The sequence below is a fragment of the Lepeophtheirus salmonis genome, chromosome 4 (genome assembly GCF_016086655.4).
Source record: "Lepeophtheirus salmonis chromosome 4, UVic_Lsal_1.4, whole genome shotgun sequence".
Lineage (NCBI taxonomy): Eukaryota > Metazoa > Arthropoda > Copepoda > Siphonostomatoida > Caligidae > Lepeophtheirus > Lepeophtheirus salmonis.
The window spans coordinates 28,920,620-28,926,922 of NC_052134.2; the positions used below are offsets into that span (position 1 = coordinate 28,920,620).

A 6,303-nucleotide genomic window follows, 5' to 3' on the forward strand; every position below is an offset into this window, starting at 1 on the left:
GCTACAGCCCCTGTTGTGGCATGCTGTTTATTTTTATACTTCATTTATCACTAGGAATTAGAACTCCCATTATCCCCCCCCCAAAAAAAAATACCTCATTTGGGTAATTTACCCCATTATCCTACAATATATGAAATAATATTATCATTCAAACAGTTGTATTATTTTGCTCTCTGTTGCTTTGTTTACAAACTAATATAAGTAAACACTCATTCCCATTAATATAATAAATACAAAGTTAAAAACCATTGAGGAATGAGCATTGAATCATGTTTTAAAAAAATATGTATAATGTACGGATAGCTGATTTGAGAATATGCCAATGATATTTTAAATGTTACTATCTATGATGAAATTACCTTAAAATATGTAAGAAATACATTTTTTTTGTAAAGTAAAGATGTCTGCAAAAGATAGGCTTGAGAAGTTGTACCCCCTACCCCCTCCCCTCACTAAATTAAGTAATTTTTGCTTTTTACTAAAATTACGTGTCATAAGATTATCTTTCGAATAATTACAGTAGCATTAGTTTCACTAAAAGGAAATCAATTAATGGGCTACATGTATTTGCAAGTAATTAAACAGACACTAGAGTAAGAACCGTGAAGAAACATTTAAATTAATGGGTTCCCAGAAGTACCCGTTCTGACTAACAGATGGCGGCAGTTGTTTTTAAAAAAAATCACTGTAAAACAAAAGTAGACAATTTATAAAGTATATGTTTCAAGTTTGAATACACCAGCTTATTTAATATTTATAGGCAGACATCAATATTGAACATTGTCAGTGTCAGTTGTTCATGAAAATGGAGAAACTTGTCATGGATATGTGATACTATACTTTTATTCGAAAGACTTTAGCCCAACCAGTATTATAGCTGAACTGGATTCTACTCTGAGTGTGTATTTTCTGTTGTTTACGAAATTTTAAAAATTTACAAGGTGAGTTTAAAAGAGACTGTACGAGCTACCAAAACAAGCATTATATTACTTAACCAAAGGAGGCGATGGCCTCTGAATATCCACAAAGTGGATTGTCGACTGAAAGTGTACAAGCTAAAGAACATTTCAAAAAATGCGGTAACTGTTTATATTATCTGAAAAATTGGGCATGAGAAAGTTGTGGGTAAGATACATTTCGCGTTTGCTTATACCTATTTTATAATTAACTTAAGAAAATACTTAACACCATAGATACCATAGGTAGCCCAGTGAATTATTAATACCCCCATCAAAAAACATTTTAATAATATTCACAAGTTTATTAAATGTTGTTTACACCTCAGTTACGAACAATTACGCTGGCAAGCATATTTTTAGAGAAAGAATTTGAAGAAAAAAGACGGATCAAGGCCAAATAAAAATCCAAGAAAGGTAAGATATAATCCTTCAAATGAAAATGATTGGAAAATTTATGATTCATAGGTTGGATCGTTATAAACTGATATCTGTCAAAATTAATAGTAGACACTATCAAAGTCTACGGCATTTGTATCATATTTTATTAAAAGGGTAGCTTTAGATTTAAGTCGAAGTTCATCATTCAATTATAAATAAACATTCTGTTCAATTTTTTACTAAAAAAATTATAAATTACAGTCAACATATATTTAAACCATTCAAATAACAAAGGGTGTCCTACACATTTAATATTGATTACCAATTGGTTTTGAAAATTAACTATAAAAGTTTAAATACAATGACCAACATTACTTATAAATGCAGGGGCGTCCCCATTAATTAAGATTTTTTTTCTTTTTACTAGAAAATTTTATATTTAAAATTTAATTCAATTTGTCAATTTTTTTTTTCAAAAAATTTTATTTTCTGTGGATAACTATAGATTGTCTAAATTTTTCTGAAAAAATTAAATATTTCCTATTGTTTTTAAAAAAATTTAATATTTGAAATTTAATTTTGAAAAATATAATATTTAACATTTAATTTTAAAATTTTTTGAACGAAATATTTAATTTTTTGTGAACAGCTCTAGATTTTTAATATTCTTTTTTTTTAAATTTTACTTTTTGTAAAAAGCTGTTGATTTTTGAAATTTTTATCCGAAAAATTTAATTTTGAACAATAACTATGAATTTTTGAAATTTTTTCTTAACAATTTAATCTGTTTTCTGTGAATCTGTGAATTTTAGAATATTTTTTCGAAAAATTTAATATTTGAAATTATTTTTCAAAATATATAATTTTTGAAAAAAAATTGGAACAAATTAATTTTTCAATTTTTTTGTATATATATTTTTTTTTTTTTAATTCAAAAACGAGGCCCCTTGCCGTCCTAAATACCATCCTGCTGACGGCTCTGAAATAGCATTATTTATAGCAAATACACTTTGTAAATTTTACATATTTGTACTTTTGGTTGTGATTATATTAATTTAGCCTTGAAAATGTTGCTTGTGAAACCCTTAGATACATAATATACACATAGGTTTAAAAGAGTTCATATTTATTTGGGGGGGGGGGGGCACAAAAAGTTTAAACCAAATACTTGGACTAGTATATTTTCAGTCAAATAGAGCGTGTGGCTATCGTTTAACAATGAGCTTTGAACACCTACGAAACAGGTCCTTTTTCTTGATAGTGGGGAAGGAACTGGAAGAGTCTGGATGGGTTTTTGAGAAAATCATTGTTGTAAAAAGATTGCGTACAAAGTTATTGGGGTAATATCGTTGCATGGTAAAATTGTCGTGCACATTATTAAAAGACAAATTTTTTTTTGCTTATATCATCTTGAAGCAATTTCATTATAAGAAATATAATCTTTAGTAATTTCATTGCACGAAATTATTATCGTGTGGAATTTCGTTACAATTTAAATTATATTTGGTTAATCAAACTATTGATAATAAATTCCACTAACAGGGTGTACTGTATATAGTACCCCTGATGTATATCATAAACATATAAATGATCTAAGAAATAAGTAGGTAGTCGTATTCATGAAATATTGTAGGCTTGTGCATACAGGTGTGCGCGTCTAAAACTGAACACTCCTTTAAACTTTACGACATGCAAATATTCGTATTTTTATGGAGTTGTAACCGCTTTATACTTCGAGGCAAGGGGCTTGACTAGTTATAAACAAAACTCCAGCAAAATCTAAATAGCAACAGTGAAACTACATCCAATAATATAGAGAGACGTCGAGTCGCAATTTTGGAACTTTCCGCGTGGGGAAAAACTCCCACAAGATTTACCCAAGAGTTCCTTCAGATTGAAACTCCAGCCTGCTTCGATCGGAATTCTTGCCCGCCTCACTCACCTGATTGTTCGCCGCTTGACTTCGCTGTTTGGGCGTTTAAAGGGGATGCTATCGGGAGTCCAATACAAGTCCAAGGACCAGCTGAAGTCTGCCCTCAAGAATGCCTGAGCCAACCTCGACCAGAGCTTCATCGCCAAGTCATGCAGTAAGTTCCAGTCCAGGCTGGAGTTGGTAGTGGAGAACATGGTCGACCATATTGAATATACATGTGTCTAAGACTCTCATCTTTCATGTTAAATAAATCAATTCGTTGACCACTTTAAAAATTACAGAATCATTTAACTATTTTTTTAAATTTCAGAGTGTTCAGTTTTAGACGTGCACACATGTATAGTATACAAGGTGCACTGTATATTGTGATACCAGATGCATATCATATTCATGTTTTTATATAAGAAATATTAATGTAGTCGTATTTGTTGTGTCTTGACGAAGTTGATAAGACACAAACTCTTAATACAGGGAATCCAGGAACAACCGAGAGAAAAAAGGAGAAGGCGTGGGGGGATAATTCTATGATAGATTTAAAAGGGAAACATATTTATATGGAACATAAACTACAACTCCGCATACATAAGTAATGTCGGGCTATTTATACAATAATAATAAATAGTACTTTACATAAATATCATATTAAATAATAAGAAGAAGGATAAGACGAGGAGAGAAGAAAATAGTGTACATCCACTACAGTATTAATCAGGCGTGTACATCTATAACCAGAGCACGCTTTATCTTTGTTTTTGGTCTCTTATGTAAATCATAATTCATGTGAATGTTCATTACAAACTACAAAACTCTAATCATAATTCATATCCAATTTACAGTATACAATATGTTAAAATTTGAATAAAATATAAACACTGATATGTAAAAATGAATTAACTCTAACGGGCGTTGTGTATGAAGCATTGGGCGAATAATGATGGTTTGTTTAGTTTTGTTAGTGAGCACTCGAGAAACTAATTCTCAAACTCATATTATTATTTTTCATTCTTGAGGACAATACACATAACAGAAAAAAACATCGAAACCATGAGGTAGTCAGCCAAATAATCACCATTATATTATTTATCCATCATTTTTAAAATGAATTACATATATTTAAATGTACATAGTATTTTAATGGATACTGGAACTATAATATTGCTAAGAAATCGTATTACTTTTCCTTTGAAAACGGAGCATAAGTATAGAATAACTTATTACTTCGTTTATTTTTCAAAAATAATAAATTATGAAATAGCCCTGACGTATCAAGCTATATGAGGGAATCGACAACTGACAACAAAATATATAGGATAATTTTGTGTTAGAGTAGTAACACTGTGCTATAGAGAGAGAGTTTTTTATAACAGGTTATGTGATAAATTGCTCTTAAAAACTTCCGTTTATTTATTTTTTCAAAAATAATGAGATGTCGTTTTTTACAGTGAACAGGAACCCGTTTTAAGATCTGTGGTTGGATATGCGGATGTCACAACAGGACATAGTATACGTTATATGTTTGAAACGGAAGGGAATTATTTCACGAGGACCATATGGGTGTTGTTGGTTATAGCATTTATCATAATATCTACAATTTTATCAAAAAATGCATATAATACTTGGGTTGATGATCCAATTTTGACAATGATTACTACAACTGGTCTACCAATTCAACAAATTAATTTTCCGGCAGTAACTATTTGTAGTCAAGTATTAACAACTTCTTATTAAAAAGCTTTTTGAACATCTTTGATTGATTTAGTGTGGAATATAGGCTATAAAAAATGTAATGTAATTGTTAAATTGTTTTAAGATTATAATAAATATTTGTTTAGGGTAATATTAAGAGAATGACAAGAAAGTCTATGGACTTTCATTGGAACAGGTACTTGAAAAAGCACAAAAATACCACCATTGAGGATATTAGGAGAGAATTATCGAATATTTTAAGGGTAAGATAAAATAACCATGAAACATTGTTCTTTGAAACCTACTTATACCAAAATCACTTCTTTTGTCTTATAGATTATCTAAATCATTATTTTAATTCAACTGAAATTGAGTTTATGTATTTTTTGAAACTCATGAAATCCCATAATCCTGATGCAGCTATTAGATCAAGTATTGCAACTTTATCATTTAACCCCTGTAATATAAATAAAGTATCTCATTTTGATAACGAGGAAGAATCTTTTAATAGCACATTTGAAAAGGCTAAGGTACATAACTAATTATGTAAAAGAGATTAATCAAAACTATTTAGACATAAGTTTTGGCTAATATATATTTGACATAAAAAGTTGTTGTAAATAAAGGACTCAAGGGAAAGAGTATTAACCACACAGGAGAAGGACAGTTTATTTTTTCTTCCTCGTTCTGGATTGGCTTAAAATCTTCTGCTACCATATCTTCCCATTTTAAAAGTCTTGGAGGGGATATATTTAGTGAACATAACACATCAGGGGCGTCTGCAGTATCATATTTTGAGGGGACATGGTTTTTGAGTTTTTTGATTTTTTTTAATCCAAAAATTAAAGTTCTTTTGAAAAGAATTTCAAATATCACATTTTGATTCAAAAATCCACAGCTATTTGCAATAATTTTTTTTTCTTTTTTTTTTAAATTTCAAAAATGCATTGCAATATTCAAGAAATTAAATTTTTAGGAAAAAAATTTCAAAAATCCATTGCAATTCTCAAGAAATTAATTTTTTAGAAAAAAAAATTAAACATTAAATTTTCTCGTATAAAGCAAAAATTCATTAATTTGGGCGGGGACTACAGCTCCACCATCCCACCCGCTGCTGATGCCCCTGTATAAATATACATAAATAGAAATATACAGGACAAAATCCATCGATTGAATCCTACGTGGAAACTTATTCAAGCAATTGTGATCGATTGAGTGGAGATCCATTTCCTCTTACTCCAATAATATATCCTCTGTTTTCAAATAACTTGGCTTCGTTACACATATCAAAGTTATTTACTTTGTATTAAAATGAAGCAATTATTGAATTTCAACTATTCACTGTCG

General features: G+C 29.7%; 1 long non-coding RNA gene across 1 annotated transcript; it reads left to right on the forward strand.

Annotated features, from left to right (window-relative positions):
* Window positions 1–4,056: 4,056 nt before the first annotated feature.
* LOC121116700 (uncharacterized) lies at window positions 4,057–5,473 on the forward strand. The gene is made up of 3 exons (XR_005863919.2): window positions 4,057–4,319; window positions 4,713–5,053; window positions 5,103–5,473. It is a non-coding gene; the product is annotated as an uncharacterized lncRNA (long non-coding RNA).
* The last annotated feature ends 830 nt before the right edge of the window (window positions 5,474–6,303 follow it).